This window comes from Mauremys mutica, chromosome 18 (assembly GCF_020497125.1).
Source record: "Mauremys mutica isolate MM-2020 ecotype Southern chromosome 18, ASM2049712v1, whole genome shotgun sequence".
NCBI lineage: Eukaryota > Metazoa > Chordata > Testudines > Geoemydidae > Mauremys > Mauremys mutica.
This window is the reverse complement of record NC_059089.1, coordinates 11,675,715-11,688,025: the sequence shown is the minus strand read 5'-3', so window position 1 is coordinate 11,688,025 and position 12,311 is coordinate 11,675,715. Positions and strand designations below refer to the sequence as shown.

The 12,311-nt window shown below is 53.7% G+C and overlaps 1 protein-coding gene across 1 annotated transcript in view; it reads left to right on the top strand.

Moving 5' to 3' along the window:
* The window catches only part of NIBAN2 (niban apoptosis regulator 2), a 100,489-nt gene that overhangs the window by 71,773 nt on the left and 16,405 nt on the right, over nt 1-12,311 (top strand). The gene's annotated exons all lie outside the window — the stretch shown is intronic.

The window sequence follows — 12,311 nt, the reverse complement described above, 5'->3', positions numbered from 1 at the left end:
TGCCAGAAAGGACCCACCCACCTTTTCACTCAGCACTTTTGATCTGAAGTTGGACACAGTGAAAGGTCCAAAATCTGGGTGGCAACCGGTAAGATCCAGAGGGTAGGGATGAAAGGCCAGGGCACAAATGGGGCAGCTACCCTGTTGTTGCCAGAGCCGCACAATCACTAGGACCTTGGCGGCCTTTTCAGGGTGTACTGAGCACAGCTTAAGGCATCTGCAAACTAGACCAGCTGCCCTAGGGGATGCCAGGACTAGGTCCCGGAGCATCCCGTGCTCAGACAGGAGCCGAACCACATGGAATTCTGCACTTCATTGTCCAGACCAGCCATCTTTCCCTTGGCAGGTGACCTCAGGAGCTGTGGACGGGGTGAGAGTCAGAGGAGAAAGCAGGACTAGTTGGCCTGCCATTGTCTGGACTCCAGACTGTGAGGATGTTTTTAAAAACAAAACAAAACAAACCCCTGTGAGGTCCAGATAGTGAATGGCATTGTTAAGGGGGGGCGGGGGGAATAGCTCAGTGGTTTGAGCACTGTCCGCGCAGTGTGCAGAGGCGGTCAAAAAAGCAAACAGGATGTTAGGAATCATTAAAAAGGGGATAGAGAATAAGACTGAGAGTATATTATTGCCCTTATATAAATCTCTGGTACGCCCACATCTCGAATACTGTGTACAGATGTGGTCTCCTCACCTCAAAAAAGATTTTCTAGCACTAGAAAAGGGTCAGAAAAGGGCAACTAAAATGATTAGGGGTTTGGAGAGGGTCCCATATGAGGAGAGATTAAAGAGGCTAGGACTCTTCAGCTTGGAAAAGAGGAGACTAAGGGGGGATATGATAGAGGTATATAAAATCATGAGTGATGTTGAGAAAGTGGATAAGGAAAAGTTATTTATTTATTCCCATAATACAAGAACTAGGGGTCACCAAATGAAATTAATAGGCAGCAGGTTTAAAACAAATAAAAGGAAGTTCTTCTTCACAAGCGCGCAGTCAACTTGTGGAACTCCTTGCCTGAGGAGGTTGTGAAGGCTAGGACTATAACAGTGTTTAAAAGAGAACTGGATAAATTCATGGTGGTGAAGTCCATAAATGGCTATTAGCCAGGATGGGTAAAGAATGGTGTCCCTAGCCTCTGTTCGTCAGAGGATAGAGATGGATGGCAGGAGAGAGATCATTTGATCATTGCCTGTTAGGTTCACTCCCTCTGGGGCACCTGGCACTGTTGGTAGACAGATACTGGGCTAGATGGACCTTTGGTCTGACCCGGTACGGCCATTCTTATGTTCACTGGCCTGCTAAACCCAGCGTTGAGTTCAATCTTGAGGGGGCCACTTAGGGATCTGGGGCAAAAATCGGTACTTGGTCCTGCTAGTGAAGGCAGGGGGCTGGACTCGATGACTTTTCGGGGTCCCTTCCAGTTCTGTGAGATAGGTATATCTCCATATATGTAAGCATCAGGGTGAGGAATCTGGTGGGTGACTTGAGGGAGCGATTCCTTCCTTCCTTCCTTCCTTCCTTCCTTCCTTTCTCCCCAGAACCTGACCAGCTGGTAAGGGCCTAGGACCTCTTCAAGGAGAGTTTGGGGGCCCATAGGTACCTCTGCCCTTCGGCACCGACTTTGGAGTGAGGCCTGTGATATATGGAGCTCAGATCCCAGAAGGGTTAAAGTGCAGGAGGAGAGAGACTGACTTGCACCGGGTGGGGCTGGGCGGGGAGGAGGTTGACTGAAGTCCTTGGCTTACAGTCCAGGAGAGAAATGGCTTGGAGGTGCCACCGGCTCTGTGCTCTTTCCTGGAACCCCCCTGCATGTGGCGCCTGAGCCTGTGCTGAGGGCCCATCACCCGGGAACTGAGAAAGGGGAGCGAGAGCTCGCTGCGAGGGAGTTTGAACACTTGGTTACAAAGCGTTTCAATAGCCAACAATGTGTGAACCAGCCAGGCAAGCGCTTGTTAAAGGCAAGCCGCTCGTCCAGATTTAATTATTATTTTTCTCCCCCAAAGGGGTAATTAAAGTGATCAAAGCTCAGTCTTAAAGAGCCACTTTCCTGTCATTTACCCCTCCCCACCCCACCCCACCTCCCTGCTGTCTCCATGCTCTGACAGGGTGTCGTGGCACTTAGTCTCAGGAGATGGGGAGTGGGAGCTGGGTGGGCTGGTGGTTGCTGGGAGGACTGGAAAGGCCAGCAGAGAATCAGTGCTACTGCGTAATTGAATTAGCTGCTGTCAGGAGCAGCTCATGCGCCTTTCACGAGCCTTGAAGCGTTTTACAGCCCTGCAATTTATGCACGAACGGGGATTAACGTCATCTCACCCCCGCAGCGTGGGTGTTACATCGATACCAGCAGGGGCTGCAGGCCAGTGAGCAGAGAGCACCGTGTTTCCGCCGATTAATGTGAGGAGGCCAGCCAGGGAGGCAGAACATAACCCTGCTTTGCGATAGATCAGTGGTGCCTGAACTTTTCAGGGTTATGGCCCCCTGGAGCCAGGGCTAGGAGCGGGGCCAGGGTTCCCAGGGGCAGGAGCAGGGCCATGGAGAGGGATAAGGGGGCTGCAGCTGGGGGCGGGTGTGGGATTGGGACCACATGCAGAGCTGTGAGCGGGACCGGAGCAGAACTGGGAGTGGTGTCGGGCTGGGAGGGGCTCCCTTCCTGCCACTGGTGAGGACTCGCCGCACCCCCTCCAAACGTTCCTCCGCTCCCCACAGTCTGGGCACCTCTGCTATAGATCGTTCAGCCAGAACCAGTGCCCCCTACTTGTAAACCTTGCTCGATCCTTAATGACCCTTGGTGGTCAGGGCCTCTGTTTCTTGCCTCACACACAAGTAGCTACCTCCAGCAGCACTGAGCCCTTTAGCCTCATGGTAGCATATAAAACTCTCTACAGAGCCGCCCGCCAGCCAGCCAGGTGCTGTCCCGGTTTTACTCCATGAAGGTTTTTATGCCGTGCCCATCACCGTAGTATCTGAGCACCTACCAGCAGTGCAGCAAGTTATGTGACTACGCATCTGTCACGTGTTCGTTCTCTTGTCTTCTCCACGAAGGGAGAAGCGTGTGTAGTGGAGGTGTCTTGTTTTGGTAGAGGGTCTATTGGTGTCAAACACGTTGCAATAGGTGTATTTATATGGGAGAATGCCAGGACAGAGAAACGCGCCTGGTGATGGTCTCTGACCCAAAGAGCTTCCAGTCTAAACTGCAGGAGTGTCCCCATTGTTTCAAACAGTTGCCCACCCCACCTGAGGTCTGGCTGCCAGAGGGCTGCAAGTAACATCCCTTTACTTGGAGCGAGATTCGCACCCACCTCCAGGAGTCCTGAAATTCCCCATCACTAGGAGAACTGTAACTAGGCACTAAATAGCATTAATTTGATTTTAGCTGTTTTCAGCAGCAGAGGACTCCTCTCAGCGGAGCTCCTGGGCAGGCTGGGGAGTCGCACGCAGGATTCAGACACTTGTTCCTCTTCCAGAAGATGGTGGGATGGGAGGAGCAGTACGGCCGGGCCGGGAGGGGCGGTATGGCCTAGCCAATGAGGAACTGCACTGGGATCCCGGTGATCTGGGCTCTGTTCCCAGCTCTGCCAATGACCTGCTGTGCAATTCTGGGCAAGTCACTCCCCTGCCTGTGGCTCTGGTTTTTCCCTCCCTCCCTTTGTCTGCTTAGATTGTCCGCTCGTGTAAGCACGGTCTCTTACGCACAGCGCCCAGCACACTGGGGATCTCAGGACGGCCATGATACAACTAATGAAATGGCTTTGCCCAACGGGGCCCCACTGCAAACGGGTGCTGGAGCTGAGATTAGATCTCCCAGGCCTGTGCTCGGCCACCAGTGCACTTGCTTCTGGGCTCACGTGAGAGCTACTGCAGCTCTGTCTGTCTGCCAGTTGCCAGAACAAAATCGTCAGCTTTCCAGGCTTAGCTGAACAAACAGGCCCCTTTCCCTTTAAGACATTGTGGGTCAGATTTCAACTCTTGTAATCCTCACTGGTGTCTCATGGCACTTGCCTGTGATAATCTGCCAGGGATGGAGGTGCTCAGAGCAGCAGCAGCTCCTTTCCCCGCTCCCTTGACTCAGCAGATATTAGCTGCTTTTTAAAATTTCCATCCCAGCTCCCCCCTGTTCATGCTCCAACAGGTCCCTGCAGGGCAGAGCTTAGCTCCGTCACAGGCCTCTGCAGGTTGGGAATGGGGAGCTGGCAGGGCTGTGCGTGGGGTGAGGCCCTGCTGCCATAGGCACATTATGGCGTTTACATGCATCTCTCCACACCCTTCCCGCGCTCACCCTCTCTCTTGGTGTTTCCTCCTGGGGCCAGGCTGGAAGTTGCTGCTCATTAAGCAGCTCTGCAGGGGGAAAGCCATCAGTCACACCTAGGGTGACCAGGTGTCCGGGTTTCCACCAGAACACCCAGTCGGAAAGGGACCCTGGCAATGCTGCAGTGCTAAGGCAGGCTAGTGCCTACTTGTCCTGGCACTGCGCTGAGCCCTGGAAGCGGCCAGCAGGTCCGGCTCCTAGGCTGAGGGGCCATGGGGCTCTGCGCGCTGCCCTTGCCCCGAACACTGGCTCCACACTCCAGCCAATGGGAGCTGGGGGTGGGGCGGTGCCTGTGGGTTACATCGGTGCATGGAGCCTCCTGGCCCCCCAGCCTACTAGCACTGGACCTGCTGGCTGCTTCCAGGGCATGCACAATGCGATGTCAGGACAGGCAGGCAGCCTGCCTTAGCCCCGCTGACCGGGAGCCGCCTGAGGTAAGTCTGCATCTCAACACCCTGCCCCAGCCCTGAGCCTCCCCCCAAACCTGGAGCTCCCTCCTGCACCTCAAATTCCTCATCCCTGGCCCCAGCCCAGAGCCCTCACACCCCCTCTGAACTCCACCCCCTTTCCCCAGCCCCCTCCCACACCCTGAACCCTTCAACCCCAGCCCCCTCCTAGAACCATCACCTCCTCCTGCACCTCAACCTGCAGCCCCCTCCCACACTCCGAATCCCTCAGCCCCAGCCCCTCCTAGAACCATCACCTCCTCCTGCACCTCAACCTGCAGCCCCCTCCCATACCCCGAATCCCTCAGCCCCAGCCCCCTCCTAGAACCATCACCTCCTCCTGCACCTCAACCCCCTGCCTCAACCTGCAGCCCCCTCCCACACTCTGAATCCCTCAGCCCCAGGCTGGAGCCTCCTCCTGCACCGCAACCCCCTCATCCCCAGCCCAGAGCCCTCACCCCCTTCCACACCCCAACGCCCGCCTCAACCGACAGCCCCCTCCCACATTCCAAACCCCTCATTCCCATCCCACCCCAGAGTCTGCACCCCCAGCCGGAGCCCGCAGCCACACCCTAAGCCCCTGCCCCAGCCCAGTGAAGGTGGGGGGCGAGCGAGCCAGCGAGGGAGGGGGAATGGAGTGAGCGGGGGGCGGGGCCTCGGGGCAGGGGCGGGGCCTCAGGGCAGGGGCGGGGCTAGGGTGTTCGGTTTTACGTGACTAGAGCGTTGTCAACCCGTATCACACACACCCCACCCTGGAATTCCTTTCCCACCTAGTGCTGCTCTTCATGCTCTGCCCGAGTGACCAAGGCCTTCTGTTCCCTGGTATCTCTCGGGGCCCTGAGCCAAGAGGGAAGTGGAAGGGCAAGAAGGGAACATCGGGGAGCTAGCTGGCCAGGCAGGTGCGTTGCTGTCTTTGTAATCACTGCTCATTAACTGCTGTGCTCGGACAGCTTGATACCACCTCCCTAGTCCAGCCCCACAGTGAAGAATTTCCATCGCTGGTGGGTACGTAACTGGGGTGGTGGTGGAGGCGGACAGCAGGCAGCATTGTCCTAGGTCCGATCAGCCTGGCCTACTTCAAAGGCAAGGGCCTTAGAGTTCCTCATAGGGTGACCAGACAGGAAGTGTGAAAAATCGAGACAGAGGGTGGAGGGTAATAAGAGCCTATATAAGACAAAGACCCAAAAATCAGGACTGTCCCTATAAAATTGGGACATCTGGTCACCCTAGTTCCTCATAGTGCTTGGAGATCTCCGATGACCAGAGCTAGTAAACTTGTGTCCTGGACAAGGAGCTGTTGGAGCTGCAGACTTTGGATATAGGCTTGGCCTGCAAGGCCTAAGTTGGGCCTGCTCTGATTTAATCCGCAAGCCCATCCAGCTACATGACCTGGCGTTCGTTCCCCTGTTCCGCACGCATGCGCACACCCCTACGTTATCCTGGGCTTTTACCACTTTCCCTTGATTTAGGGGAAATTGCCAGCCAGACACAAAAACACAGCTGGAGAGAGACCAAGATCTATAATTAGCAGCTGCTAACGAAAGAGGAACTGTTCCCCATTAGTAACAATGAGGGGATTTTTTTTCTTTAATCATTTATTCCACCCTGGTCTGGGCAATCTTAATAGAAACAAAACCGACCCTCTGTTGTGAGGCAGCCAGCAGTAAGATCCTGGCTGAGTGGTGGGGAGGGGCTGCTGGCAATCTTGTCTATAGAGCTGATTTTGGCCTGAAGCATTTTTCGTCCAAAAATGCACATTTGTCAAGACTGAACCGTCTTGCAGGAAAGGGTCTGTTTTGATGAACTTCCTTTAGTTGAAAAAGTTGGGAAATCGTCTCTTGATGCTTTTGAAATTAAAAAAAAAATCCACTTTTCTGGTTCAAGACTGCTTTTTGTTCGGAAATTGAAGTTCATTTACAGCAAAACAAAAATTCTGAATGTGAAAGGGTCAAAAACAGGGTTTTTTGCAGAAATGATCTAAAAGAAACCTTCTGATTAACTCCAACCAAGCTTCTTAGGATTTTTTCATTTGAAAATTTTTTATATTTTTGACTTTTATCGTCATCCATGGCAGAGATTTTCAAAATCTCAGATTTTTGTGAGATGGGGGAAAAACCCCACCCAGCTCTGCTTAGCCATACCCCCCATCAAACCTGTTTCTGGCCCTTACCAGTGCAGGAGGGTTACTTACAGACCTCGGGCTGGAGGAGAGGGTCGGTCTTACTCCACATTTACTTAGCTGCAGCCAGAGCTGGCCGGGGTTGGGTGCGGGACAAAAAGGGGGGGCCGTTTGCCATTGAGAGGGTCCCCAAACCAAGTGGCGTTGCGACCTGGTGCTTGGATTGCAGCACCACGCAGGTTTGACCAGAACATCCTTTTGTCCTGTCATGATGAAGAGCCGCTGGGCCAAATTTGAATGTGTGGCATTGCGGCCTGGTGCACGGGGCCAAGCCAAACCTGAGTGGCAGTGTGACACCATGTGCCAGGTTGCAGAGCGGGACCTGAGGCTAGCCCCATGGGACAGGAGCCACCAGTGTAGGGTGCGTGCTGGGGGGTCTTTCTCTGCAACTCCCCCCGCCCCTCCGGGTATCCCATCAGCAGTAATGTTTTTGACTTGTGCAGGGGGAAGTGGTCTCAATTCAAATTCTGCCCCAGGCCCCCAGAGGCCTTTGGGTGGCCCTGGCCGCAGCAGGAGTAAAATCTGCCTGGAGGTGGAAGCTACCCAATGGAAGGGGATCACTTTTACCCAGCATTCTTTGGGGCGAATTAGCACATTCTACCTGGAAGGCTGCTGCTGCTTGGAACACAGCACTTTCTGAACAGGTGCTGCACACGCTTCCTCAGCCTCGTCCAGCTTTCTGATGCACCGTGTCCCTGGCTACTCTGTTCCTGGTCAGATTGCCACTTGCGCTCACCTGGGCCAAACACCCACGTGGGGGAGTAGGCAGATGCCCGTCCAGCTTGCTTCGCTGCTGATCTATATTGTGTTGTGAACCTCAGTCACTGGAAGGGAGAGGCTAGTTAGTGCATTACCCTGCTGTGTTGCTGTTTATGCTAAACACCGTTCTGGGTGTCCTGGTTTGGCTGACAGGCAGAAATCACCAGCTCTGCCTTGACCTGCTCTCCTCTCAGACGTCTGTCCCCAAACAGGCTTTGGAACTAGGAAGTCCCTGCCCTGAAAAACTCTGGTGTTAAAGGGGCGCACGTTTAAACATGCCACAGCTGCATCGGTGACCTGGCTTTATGACAAATAAAACCAAAGATTCCAGTAACAGAACGACTTTCTAAAGGAGATAGCCCAGGACTCCCTGGGGGGGTAGGGTGACCAGATGTCCCGATTTTATAGGGACAGTCCTGATTTTTGGGTCTTTTTCTTATATCGGCTCCTATTACCCCCGTCCCCATTTTTCACATTTGCTGTCTGGTCACCCTACTGGGGAGGGTCTCCAGTCAGTCCTCTGCAGGAGATCAGACGACATGATTATAATGGTCCCTTATGGTCTTAAATCTTTTAGCGCGTTTCAATAAGATTATCTTGAAATTCCCTTGATTAAAAACTGGCATTGTGGTTTCCCATGTTTGTGCTGCCCACGCTCCAGAGAAATATTCGGCACACAAGCAAAAATGCCTTGTGATTTCTTTTTCCCCCTCTTAACTGCCAACCCATCATGCGCTTCCTGGGGTGTGAATATACAGCTAGGTTCTCCCTGGCTTACAGATCGCAACAGAGATTCTGCAGTAGCTGCTTAGTTAGCAATTTTGGTGTCAGATGCATGAGTCACACGAGCATCCGGCTGGCTCTTCCAGGCGCTGCAGGGCTAACCGGAATGAAAAGTAAATAAACTGGTTTTTGCAGGTAGGTCTGACACCCGAGGAGTAGGATGCATTGAGTACTTGCCGTTTTTATGTAGGGACTTTTAAATTAAAGTCAAACTTTAGAGATGATGAGGGCCAGTGGAGTCTAACTTGAAAGATTTTTAGGAATTTTTTTTTTGCTACTAAATTAATATAAAACTGACCTCCTTTTGCATTCTTCTGTTTAAAACAGTTGTTGCTTCAAAACACTTAGAAGGAATTTGCTTTCATTTGCTCTGAACTGTTTCAGTGGATTTAGCAATCGCCCCACCCCCCCGCCCCACCCCAGTAGTAACAGTGGAACAGGTGCCTGGCTGTATCCTCGCAGAAGATACTGCTGCTGTTGTGACCACCCAAAGGAATAATCTTGGCCTGAGCATTTCTTGGTTGCTTGTAATAAGAGCATCACCCAGATAGCACAATGCCTAGGGCCCTACCAAAGTCAGGGTCCATTCAGGTCAATTTCACGGCCATAGGATTGGAAAATTGGTAAATTTCACGTTTTTTGATGTTTAAATCTGAAATTTCAGGCTGTTATAACTGCAGGGGCCTCAACCCAAAAGGGGGCCACCATGGGGGGGGTGTGTGTGTCACAAACCTGTTATAGGGGGGTCATGGGATTGCCACCCTCACTTCTGTGTTGCCTTCAGAGCTGGGATCTGAAAGCAGCAGCTGCTGAGCTTCCTGCAGCCACAGGAGGTTCATGGAGCTGGGCCTGATCTGGCCCAGCTGAGGGCTCCTAGCTGCTAGTCCTGGCCAGGCTGGGGAAGGACAGGACTTGTCCTTCCCCTGCACTCTCGGGGGGAGATCAGACCCACCTCCACAAGCCTCCTCCGGCTGCAGGAACCTCTGGGGCTGCTGCCCAACGCCAGAGCTTCCCACAGCATGGGGAGGCACCCAGAGGTGGGTCTGATTTCCTCCCCCCCGCCCCCGAGAGCAGCCATGCAGGGGAAGGACAAGTCCTGTCCTTCCCCAGCCTGGCTGGAACTCGCAGCTAGGAGCCCTCGGCTGGGTTGCTCCCAGCAGCACAGGGAGATCAGATTTCCTGGTGAAGGGCTTATTTCACGGTCCCTGATGCATTTTTCATGGCCGTGAAATTGGTAGGGCCTTAACAGTGATGGCCTGGCTTTGTGAAATAATAATTTTCAGCTCTTATATAGCTCTCTTGATCAGTAGATCTCAAAGCGCTTTACGAAGGAGGTCAGTATCAATATCCCCATTTTACAGATGGGGAAACTGAGGCGGGGAGTTGAATTGACTTGCCCAAAGTCCCCTAGCAGGCCAGTGTCTGTGCCAGGAATAAACCCAGCCCAGTGCTCTAGCCCTAGGAACACGGCCTCCCAATCTAGATCGAAACCGATGGGGCTCTATTCCAGCTCAGGGCTGCTGGTGGCTGCAGGAGCAGAGTCCTGAAGGGGATGTGCTATATGAAGCAGTAACATGTTGGAAACTGTTGTAGTTTGGTTCTGTTCCAAACCCGTGTCTGTGGGTATCACAGCAAGGCTGGGGACTTGGAGTTTCTGGTCTGAGAGTACTTTAGAAACCACGTAGGACACTAATGCACTTTGACTCTGTCATAGTATCTGAATCCACATCCATTGAGATCCATCTGGGTGCTCAGATATCTGTATCCCTAGGGAGGCTGATTCCTCTTAACTGATCGCCATATTTGGGGTTGGGAAGGGATTTTCCCCCAGATCAGAGTGGCAGAGACCCTGGTGGGGTGGGGGGGGAGGGAGGGGGTTTCGACTTCCTCTGTAGCATGGGGCACGGGTCACTTGCTTGTCTGAACACGAGTAAATATAACTTGAAGTCTTTAAATCAATATTTAAGGACTCCAGTAACTCCGCCAGAGGTTAGGGGTCTATTACAGGAGTGGGTGGGTGAGGTTCTGTGGCCTGCGATGTGCAGGAGGTCAGACTAGATGATTGTGATGGTCCCTTCTGGCCTTTAAAGTCTGAGTTTTCTTCACACACACACACACACACACACACGCCGGTCTTGCCAGGGCAAGTGTTTCCTGCCCCTGATTAAAGGCTTTATTGGGTACTCAGTGTATGCTTCTTGGGGCAGAGGCTGACTTTAGCACCGCTAGGATTTCTCCCGCTGACTTCTGTGGGGCCAGGATTCTACCCTGCTGCTCTAGTCTCCGTGAAAAGTGCCGGGAACACCTGGGCACTACGCACGAACGTCCGGTACTACTGAACTGACACTACGCTGGCTCCTCTTCTTGGCCGAGGTCCTAGCCTCTGCCTTAGCACTCGGGAAGCTGCTGCTGCTCCGCGTATTGTCAGGTGGGAGTGGCTGGTCTGCATTTCGCGTTTCTGTGCGTTCGTTTCCTTCGATCTACACAGGAGTTATTTTATCCTCTCCTCCTCCATTTCCCTAGCTGTGGCCTCTGGTCCTTTCCCCAGTTCGGCTGCCCTAAGAATCCCTCGGCTGCGTCTGTGGCTGCCTGGATTCCATGCTGTGGCATCTGTAACTTGCACACGATGCCGAGGGGGCAGAGTAGGAGGGAGGGAGGGAGGCTGCTTTTCAGGATTTCACACAAGCAGAGCCGGCTTGCAGCAAGCACTGGGAGGCTCAGCTCTGCCTGGCAGGAGACTGCAGAGACCCAGACTTTGTGCTGAATCCCAGTCACATCCTGCATTCCTTCTACCGCTGGCCAAGGCAGCCAGAAGGGAAGTCCACATGCAGTCTAGTGCATCAGGCATCCGGCGTCTTTGCTACTCAGAGGTGAACTCCCCCCCGCTCCACTTCCCAGCATGTGCGTTCCAGACTTGCAGATCCCAGTGCAGACTGCAGAGAGGCTGGAGGCAGGGCAGGGTTAATGGGACCCCTGTACTTGGCATGGGATGCTTGGCACCCAGCCAATTTGTGCCCCCGGCCCCCTCGCTTCTCTTGCCTTCCACAGCTCCGGGGCTTGGAGCATCGTTCAATGGCTCTGGAAAGGTTCACGCCAGCACCACCTCTTCTTGGGTATCTGAGTGTTGCAATGGGTTATGCAAACCCAGAACTCTCTGGCCCCAGCCTGGTACCTCTCCAAGGCCAGCTAACCCCCCGTTAACCACCCCAGCTGCTGGTGCAGCCCGGTCCCTTCCCTGCATGGACAGCCAGCTACAGATGGGGCTTCTGGCTTCCAGGGAGGGGGGAGGTCATGCAAAAAGCTGCCACCTCCCTGCCACCCCACCCCCTGTCAACTAGTCCTCTTCCCGTCCCGTGGTCTGCACTGTGGTGTGTGCGGCTGTGACTCATGGGGCTGAAATCTCAGTGGGAGTGGAGCAGGCTGCACTGCAGCCGGTGTCCCCACCTCCCCACACTGGGTTTGGCTGGGAACCTCATGCTGCCCATGACTCATCCATTGCCTCATACTTTTTTTTTTCTTTTTAACCACTCTCTCCTTTCCCTCCCTGCCTCCCCATGATCAGTCATTAATTTCCTTTCGACCTCACTTCCTGGGGCTTGCGCTCCCCAGTGCTCCAGGTGTCTGTCTAACCCTGAGCCTCGGGAGAGCTCTCCTGGGGCGGGCTGGGTGGGTAGTTACTTGATGCCAATAGGAAAACTTTCTGGCGAGGCCCAGGCACCTTCTTTCTCCCCTTCCCCCCTTTTATGTGCTGTGGGATCCCCCTGGTCAAATGACGATGGCGATGTTGTGTGATGCCCTATATCGATTCTCTTCCCACTCGGAGGCAGTACGGGGAACAAT